This window comes from Mandrillus leucophaeus, unplaced genomic scaffold (assembly GCF_000951045.1).
Source record: "Mandrillus leucophaeus isolate KB7577 unplaced genomic scaffold, Mleu.le_1.0 Scaffold56, whole genome shotgun sequence".
Taxonomy (NCBI): Eukaryota; Metazoa; Chordata; class Mammalia; order Primates; family Cercopithecidae; genus Mandrillus; species Mandrillus leucophaeus.
In genome coordinates, this window is record NW_012106030.1 from 3,888,405 (window position 1) to 3,898,456 (window position 10,052).

Sequence of the window (10,052 nt, forward strand, 5' to 3'; positions counted from 1 at the left end):
CCTGAGTTCAACCGATTCTCCTGCCTCAGCTTCCCTCCCTCCCTCTCTCTCTTTCTTTCCTTCTTTCCTTCTTTTCTTTCTTTTCTTTCTTTCTTTTCTTTCTTTTCTTTCTTTCGTTTTTTTGTTTGAGACGGAGTTTCGCTGTTGTTACCCGGGCTGGAGTGCAGTGGCACGATCTCGGCTCACGGCAACCTCTGCCACCCCACCCCCTGAGTTCAACCGATTCTCCTGCCTCAGCTTCCCAAGTAGCTGGGATTATAGGCGCCCGCCACCATGCCTGGCTAATTTTTGTATTTTTAGTAGAGATGGGGTTTTACTATGTTGGCCAGTCTGGTCTCGAACTCCTGACTTCAGGTGATCTACCCACCTCAGCCTCCCAAAGTGCTGGGATTACAGGAGTGAGACACCATGGCTGGCAAATGTGAGCCACCACACCCAGTGGAGATTGTCATTAAAAATGTTAGTATGTCAGTCCTGGTTACATCATGCAGACACCCTGCTAAATTTTATACATCTTTCCTCCATGCTTTCTGCTGTTGATATTCTTATATTGAGACATCAGAGAAACTTAGTGGCCTATTTGTAGAACTCAGTTTCTTTTTACAAAGTTAAAGAATTATCAAGAATTGGGAGTGGGCTGGGGGCAGTGGCTCAATGCCTATAATCCCAGCACTTTGGATGGCCGAGGCGGGTGGATCAAGAGGTCAAGAGATCGAGACCATCCTGGCCAACATGGTGAAACTCTGTCTTTACTAAAAATACAAAAGTTAGCTGGGCGTGGTGGCGTGCACATGTAGTCCCAGTTACTTGGAAGGCTGAAGTAGGAGAATCACTTGAACCCAGGAGGCAGAGGTTGCAGTGTGCTGAGATTGTACCACCGCACTCCAGTCTGGGTGACACAGCAAGACTCTGCCTCAAAAAAAAAAAAAAAAAACAAAGAATTAGGAGTGTTGGCTGGGTGCAGTGGTGTCTCACACTTGTAATCCTAGCACTCTGGGATGCTGAGGCAGGTGGATCACTTGAGCCCAGGAGTTTGAGACCAGCCTGTGCAGCCTAATGAGACCTCGCCTCTGCAAATAATAAAAAAATTAGTTGGATATGGTGATGCGTGCCTGTGGTTCCAGGTTCTCTGTAGCGTGAGGTGGGAGGATCACTTGAGCTTGGGAGGTCGAGGCTGCAGTGAGCCAAGATTGCACTCCTGTCTGGGTGACAAAGTGAGACACTGTCTCAAAGAAAAAAAAAAAAAAAAAAAAAAAGAAGTGTGATGATAAATACAGCAACATTTTTAGGGTGGGGTGGAATGTACACAAAACGACTAGCCTGTGTTCATACTTAAAAAAAGTAACAAAGAACAAGAACTTCATACTTGAAAAAGTAAAAAAAGGACAAGAATCTGAATGCTGTATCTGGCATTTAGTGTATATCATCACTTCGGAATTGCATGCTGTGCAGAGCTTTCCTGTTGCGCCGAATGTGACGGGATCTTCCGACTTGTTCTTGTTGGTGACGTTAGATTCATGAAAACTGAGTAGCACCCATGATACTTTTATGTTACAAATATTAATTTCAACTTTGACTTTGGTGGTGGCAGTAGACTTCTCATATTAGAGATTACGATAAAATGTGAATAGTTCCAAGCTCTTCCTCCTCTCCCATCTGTGCCAGGTGACTAAAACATTCCCATAAATAACTGGTACCCTTTTAATGGGACCTTTGGGTTCATGAGAGGTAAATATGGATGACCTTGACATTTTTTCATATGTTCACAGTTCAGGAAACACAATATCTCCGGATAACTAAAAGCAGGTAAACAAGGAGGCAGACAGCCATGGGCTCCCACTGATCCTCGTAATTCACAGGGGTCCTGGCCTTGCTTCTGGACTTTGTGCCGGAAGTATATCCCATAGGCAAAGGAATCTATTAAGTTTAGGTCTAGGTCCTCTAGGTATTTCTGTAGGCAAATCTCACTGGACTGGATCTGTGTTGGTCTGGCATTATAATGAGATGTTTTCTAAGGCAAGTATATGAGTCTCCTCCCCTACCCCTGTGAAATTAAGGACTCTAGTACTACTACCAGGGCAATGTTATATAGTAGCTAAGTGCTTGGGAGCCAAATTCCCAGGTTTAAATCCCAGTTCTGTCGCCACTAGTGATGTGACCTTAACTAAATCATTTAACCTCTTTCTGCTTTAATTTCTTCAGCTAGAAGATGAGGATAATAATAATACTTATGTTTTGTTTTTTTTTTTAAAGAATTAAATGAGAGCTATCCAATTGTGATTAGCATGTTAGTAAAGATTTCTGAAATATTATTCATTAACCAGCTTTCAGGTATCCTGTGCTCTTAGAGACTAACCTACAAAGCTGATGAGATCTACAGCTTAAGAAAATTTTCTGTTTGGAGTATACACTCAGTCATATGAAAATCGCGTATGGAAAAAGATGAGAATGTAGCACTGACTTTGCAAAACGTTTTAGCAAGTTTTATTTCGCTACTTGTCTTAAAAGTAATTTTTCTGGTTTTATGTAATGTGTGTAGTAGAAATGGGAATATTAGAATACTTACTTCATTGTATTGTCAAGCATTATTGGTAGCCCTAATTTATATATCCATTGTGCTGCAGTTTTAGTTGCAGAACTACCATCTGCAGGGATTATTATAGCACTTGAGGGGATGGAATTACTGCACACTGTTTTGGGTACTTTTTTCACTAAGAAGTATGGGCACCATGAGATGGTACTTACCCATCTGTCTGTTGAAGCATTTGTATGTGTATTACCTGAGCACTTAGGCACACCACCGAGGGGGGATTTAAAATGGAAGGGAAAAAGGAAAAATTGAAAATAAAATAACATGATGGAAATAACAGACGCCTCTTTGCAAAGAATACCTAAACTACTCTTAAAAGCAGACTTAATGGCCAGTACAAAACCATTCACTATTGTCTTTAAAAGACAAAGCTCAATCCACAAAGTTGAAAGTGAAGTGTGAATCTCGAAATTTTCCAGGAAAGTCAAGCAATACAGACTTCTAGGTCTCAAAATCAAGGGAGAAAAAGAGTCAGTTTTACAAAGTAACTTCTTAGATTGATTGTGAGCTGTCAGTGTTTGACCGGTAGATCCTGAAACATTGAGTGATTACATTCTTCAATGCTGGGCGGCCATATATTGGTGGCCTCTGCTGTTCTGAGCTTCTAAATTTGTGTATTGACACATGGGAATTCACTAAATGAGCAGCAGAGAGCAGAGTGGAACATTTTGGCGTCAGCTTGAAATTTCCCAAAGAGAATCAGTGGAAAGATGTTGAAATCAATTGAAATATTATTTATTGATTGCTTATGTTTTATAGCACCTAATAAATTGTCCAGTCCCTTAAAAACACTCCATCTGCCTAATTCTCCATTTCCAGTTACAGCAGATACAAGGATACAGAGATGCTCTGTACTGATAGAGAGGGATGATTTCAGATTTTCTTCACACCACTGGGCTCCCTGACAGCTATTCTTTGTGCTTGCACACATTCAAACAATTTTCAATTTCAGTTGGGGACGAGAGAAGTGTTTTTCTCCCATATTCAGTTGTCTTGGTATTTTTTACCCAGGCAGCTCCCCCTGCCCTCCAACACATGTGCTTCCTTAGAACTTCTTCATCCATATGCTAAGAGTGGGATGTGGATTCTCAGCATTCTGTGCTTCACCGCACACCTGGAAACCTATGGGCTAATGACCCTTGTGAGAATTTGGGTGGTAAGGAGGCTGCAGAGATCAACTTCCGGTTATAGATGTAGAAACTGAGGCCTGGAGAGGTGAAGAAATTCAACTGAGATCATTCAGCCAACAAATATCAGGACGGCACCTCTAACGTCAGTGTAATTTCAGCTTTTCCACTAAGGCCTACTGGGAGGAGTGCAGTGGTATGTTCCGGGCTGAGTCTTGGTTAAGGGATTGCAGTGGACTGACTGAGGAGTGAAAGCAAAAGAATATAATGGCCGGGTGGGTGGCATCTGTAATCCCAGCACTTTGGGGAGGCTGAGGTGGGCGGATCACCTGAGGTCAAGAGTTTGAGACCAGCCTGGCTAACATGGCAAAACCCCGTCTCTACTAAAAATAAAAAAATTAGCTGGGTGTGATGGCACATGCCTGTAAACCCAGCTACTTGGGAGGCTGAGGCAGGAGAATCGCTTGAACTTGGGAGGCAGAGATTGTGGTGAGCCGAGATCGAGCCATTGCACTCCAGCCTGGGCGACAGAGTGAGACTCTATCTCAATTAAAAAAAAAAAAGAACACCGAATCAGGGTTTGGGTCAGAGTTTGTCTAAGGTTGTATTAGAGGCATATCTTTTGGTCAGGAAGTATGAATATTCTCTCTCTGATATAAGCGAAAAGGAAGAGATTAAAGGCATGACGAAAATCAGGTCTTTTTAAATAGGTGTTTACTTTTTATGGAAACCATGGAACAATGAATATTTATTCATCATCAGGTAATTTGGGGTAATGGAGTATAGACAATTTCTGGTTTTACCTTCTTGCCTCTTTGGGTCCGTGCTGCCTTTTGTTTTGCTTAAAATGGACTAAAAGAGAAAGCAACTGAAACACTTTCCAGATCTGATAACTTCCGAGATCTCAAGTGAAACCTCTGGCTCGGGTCCTAGGGTGAGGTCACACAGTCTAATATTAGTCGGATTTATGTTGGTGTGTCAACCAAAATGCAGAGCAGCCCACTGCCATAATTCTTGACAGCCATTTATCAGGTAGGTAGGAATGGCACTTGGGTCAGTTGTATGCTGTGTATTGCCACCCAGAAGCATAGCCCATCCATGGCCATAGGCATGTCTTCTCTTTTTAGTTGATTTTTTTTTTTGAGACGGAGTCTTGCTCTGTCGCCCGGGCTGGAGTGCAGTGGCCGGATCTCAGCTCACTGCAAGCTCCGCCTCCCGGGTTTACGCCATTCTCCTGTCTCAGCCTCCCGAGTAGCTGGGACTACAGGCACCCGCCACCTCGCCCGGCTAGTTTTTCGTATTTTTTAGTAGAGACGGGGTTTCACCGTGTTAGCCAGGATGATTTCAATCTCCTGACCTCGTGATCCGCCCGTCTTGGCCTCCCAAAGTGCTGGGATTACAGGCTTGAGCCACCGCGCCCGGCCAAGTTGATCGTTTTAAGTTCACGTGGAAAATGTGCCTTTGGTTGTACCTGGTATTATGCCTTTGGCCTTATCTTTGCTCACTCATACTCTTGAATTCAGATCAGTCTGGACACGTCTGGAGGTATGGTGTTTTGGTCTCCAGGAGTTTGTTTTCATGACTGTCTGAAGTACCTCTGGGAAAGTCCTCGTTCTATAGGAAGACAGTTGAATTGAACAGAAATATCCAAAGCACAAATAGACACTGGTTATGTCTGTGAAAAAACGAGAACCTGAAAAAGCCAATTTTTCAAGATGGATCCCAAGTGGCTAAAGTGGGCCTAGATTTAACATAGAGTCAAGCAGCCATTTGCTGACTTGAGGCCCCACACATACTCTGAGTTCACCAAAACCCTGGAAAACCCCACATCTTTTTAACTTTGGGACTTTGAGAGCTCATCTGAAGCAACTAATCAAAGCTCAGCTATATTGACCAATCAGGGCTCAGCTGTATCAACCAATCAACAGCACTCACTTGTGTCAACCAATAGAAACTAAACAAGTTTCAGATCTTTGAATTAACAGACTCGATTGGAAACCTGGATGGGAACATTTGCTATAAAACCCAAATCCTCTTTCTGTTCTCTGGAATGCACCTTCCTTTTAAACCAGATTTCTCCAGTTCACTGAAATAAAGTCTCTTTCCTCCAAATTCCTTTTCAGAGAACTTTTGTTCACATCTTATACAAAACAATAAGTAGCTGTTAAGTATATAGATATAGATGGTGACTAACATTTATTAGATGCTTATTGTAGGCTAGGTACCATTTTAACTGCTTTACAGATCTTCACAGAAACCCTTCGAAGCTCATGCTCTTATTAATTCATTTTACAAACAAGAAACTGAGAAACAGGCCGGGCGTGGTGGCTCACGCCTGTAATCCCAGCACTTTGGGAGGCTAAGGCAGGCAGATCACGAGGTCAGGAGATCGAGACCATCCTGGCTAACACGGTGAAACCTCATCTCTACTAAAAATAAAAAAATTAGCCGGGTGTGGTGGTGGGCGCCTGTAGTCCCAGCTACTCGGGAGGCTGAGGCAGGAGAATGGCTTGAACCGGGGGAGTGGAGCTTGCAGTGAGCCGAGATCGCACCACTGCACTCCAGCCTGGGCGACAGAGCAAGACTCCGTCTCAAAAAACAAACAAACAAACAAACAAAACAAAAGAAACTGAGAAACAGAAAAGTGAATAGAAGCTTGTACAGTCTCAAAGAGCTTACAGTGGAGTTAGAACATTAATGCTCGACTCATTCATTCAACAAGCTGAATGCCTACTAGCAATTTGAGTTTATGAAAGTTTATATACCTCTTTAAGGCTTGCCCAAAGGAGCTCACAATCGAATGGAGGGATGTTTATGTAAACCAAAGTTGAAAAATGTGTTAATAGACGGAAAGAGGATTCCAAGGGAAGCATGCTGCCAATCACTTGGATTACTTTCCAATGGAACAGAATCATGTTGGAAACATAGGGAGACTGGCTGTGTTAAAAGTGAAAGCAAAATCTCCAGATGACTGATTTACCAAAATCTGTGTGCCACATTGAGTATGTTAAGTGGCATCAGTAACTACATCAGGGATAGGGTTGGCAGTAGCAGAGAAAGTGGCTTGTGCAGCCTTGGGAAGTGACCTCATTGGGAGCTCAGCAGCTAAATTAATATCTTGACCATTAGCACTTTTGACACTGGTTCTCATTGGCGGATATCACTGGATGGGACCGAACAGGAGAGGAGGAAAGTGGCAGATACTGTATGATGGCTGAGAAGAAGTGTTGGTGAGCTTATTAGTCATCTCCTGGCAAGTCTATGACATTTGCTTATGACTATGGGAGTGTGTGGGATGGGAGGGAAGAGAATTGATAATTAAGGAGTCAGAAAATTCTGTAACATAATTTTGCACTTCAGTTTTGTGTGTGTTTTGGGACATAAATTCCATACAGTGTGATTTGGCAGATGTGTGTTCTAGGCACATTCCTGTGCCTCAGCTCCTCTGTAGAATGGTGCCGGTAATACAGTTTACCTCACTGGGCTCTTTCAAGATTTAAATAGGTTATTATACATAAAGAGCTAATAGTGATGCCTGTAGCCATTGTCTAAGTGCTAGCTCTGATGATGGTGATGAAGAAGTAATAGCAATCAGAGATTTAGATTAAACCATTTTAGGCGTAAACTGTTCTACTAGAATCCAAGGGGAGATTTTTTTCCCATCAAGGAGACATAGCTTGTTGGGCGGATAAGATACACACAATTGCAAAAGTAATTAATTCTTTTTTTTTTTTTTTTTTGAGATAGAGTTTTGCTCTTGTTGCCCAGGCTGAAGTGCAATGGCGTGATCTCAGCTCACTGCAACCTCCACCTCCCGGGTTCAAGCCATTCTCCCTCTCAGCCTCCCGAGTAGCTGAGATTACAGGCATGTGCCACTGCACCCAGCTAACTTTGTATTTTTAGTAGAGACGGGTTTTCTCCATTTTGGTCAGGGTGGTCTCGAACTCCCAACCTCAGGTGATTCGCCTGCCTGGGCCTCCCAAAGTGCTAGGGTTACAGGCGTGAGCCACTGCACCGGCTGAATAATTAATTCTTAATATCTAATTTCCTACCTATGCACACTTATCCAGCCCAGGATTAACTTTTAGTACCTGTTCTTATGCATCCTCATTCTCTCTAGTCATGCCAGATGACCCCAGAGACCTAGATTAGGTTCTCTTATGTCTTACATGCATTCACATAAGCCATTGTCATCAGTCTAGAATTCCCTTCTCCTTTGATCTGCCTGTTGAAATGGACATCCTGTCTGCAAAATCCTTCATATTCCTTGCCCTAGACCCTCAGTTAATTCTGCTGCCACTGCATTGCCATGGTGCCTTGAACATGCCTTTTGGAAAATTGTTTTACCTGCATATTTCTCTACTAGATTATGAACTCCCAGGGAGAAATTTATATATATTTTCATATTTCAGATTCTATGTAGTTGCCTTATTGAATACATGAGCGAATATTTTTCTAACTCCATGGTAAACTGTTTTGAGATGGATCTATTAATTTTTCTGAGGCTTTTTTGTTTGTTTCGCCTATAAAATGGGTTATTTATAAGCAGGAAGTACAGTGGTTAGAACAAAATGATAACTCACTGAATGTTGGTTATTTCTATGAATATAACTTTCAAATATATGTATTCAGTCCAAACATTTATTTGGATTATATTAAGGTAACAAAAATGGCTACTTTATATGTTATGTTCTTCCTGAACTCCTAACCTCCCTTATTTATGAAAGGACTCTTCCTCCACTCCTCTCAGACATACTTCCCCGGGGCCATTTAACTCCCACTAAAAATCAAATGAAGCTAATCTCCCTGGCTTGATATTGATTCCATCTAGTCCAGAGAGAATATGCTAATCACCTTTGCTAAGTGCTTTCTGGCTAAAGGTGTAAAAGCCTGATTCCATTTGGGGGGGGAAAAAATGAAATTTCTGTCTTAAAATTTGTGATTATGGAATTTGCATTTTGAAAGGCGATAGTATCTCAAATTTAACAAGCCATTTGTAGTGGACAGAGCATAAATTTTCATGGCTCATTTGGAAAGCTACACCAAGGCATAGATTTCTATGACTATAGTATTTAATTTTGTTACATTCAATTTAATATCTACAAAAATAGTGCAAATCTCTTTTTCCTCCTCTATCGGTGGCATGTTTTTTGTGCATGTTTAAAGCTACTCATTTTCAAGAAGCAAAGACCGTTTTAAAGACTGGTACTTAAGGCTGTCAGGTTGCCTCAGTTTCTTCGTCAATGAGTCTAACCTAGGCCACCTGCATACTTCCCTGGAGTGTTTGGATGAATGACTCTGAGCTTGTAAAGTACTTTGAATTTCCTGGATGAAAGGGTCCCTGTAAGTACAGGTCTTATGAAGGTATTATAGCTGGGCTTTTAAAACTGCCGCACAGCCTGTTTTGCAAGAACACTAATGCACTTCTGGGTTTAGAGCTGTAAAAAGATGTGTGTTCAGAAGCCTCAGGCTTCGTCTTGTGCGGTTCCTGAGGCATGTGCCGCTGCTTGTTTACTTCTAGCATAGATTCTCTCCACACTATGGGGATGTACAGGTGTGCACTTGCACAGCGACCATCTGGGCTTAGGATCACCTAGGATCACATTTGGCTGCTGTGGTACTGAGGAGAAAACACAGGGTGCAAGGAGAGAGGATGGGCTGTTCCTGGTTCCATGGCCTCACCTCTTGGGATCCTCCAGGATTTCTGTAATCACGGCGGTGAAGCAAACACAAAAGTGCTCTGAAGTGGTTAAAGTGAGGGAGGGGTTCACCCTATGTAATGACGCTTGGATTGTGAAGAACTGGGTTTGGGTTCTAGCTCTTCCAGCTCCTAGCCCTGTGCCCTCAGGCAAGTCAGCTGCCCTGAGCCTTAGTTTCTCCGATGGGCAGTCCTGCCCCTAACATTTGTGGTGCCCGGGGCTAGAATGTGAATGCAGGACCACATACTCTGTATGTAAATATTTAGAAGTTATAAATCAAACAAAAATGTCAAAACATGTTTGGAAATTTTTCTGTTCTGACAAATACACCTTTATAACCATCTTGAAGGGCAGGTTTGAATTTTGAGTTTTCAGATTCTTAGCCAACTTCCACGCCTGACCAGACAGTATGAGTGGGAGCAGGAATCTAGTCGTCATGCTTGTGGACAGCATGTTCTGTATGTCCACTGTGATAGGTGACAAAGTGCTAGCAGCCCTCACTCTCAGCGCCTCCTCGGCCTCAGCGTCCACTGGCGTCCACTGGCGGCGCTCACCGTGGGAGCCGCACTGGGCTGGCTGAGGCCAGAGCCTCCTCCCTCTGCTTGCCGGGAGGTGTGGAGAGAGAGGCGCGGGCGG

The 10,052-nt window shown here is 42.9% G+C and overlaps 1 long non-coding RNA gene across 2 annotated transcripts in view; it reads left to right on the forward strand.

Moving 5' to 3' along the window:
* Nucleotides 1–10,052, forward strand: part of LOC105552489 — a 562,990-nt gene that overhangs the window by 270,512 nt on the left and 282,426 nt on the right. The window lies entirely within an intron of this gene.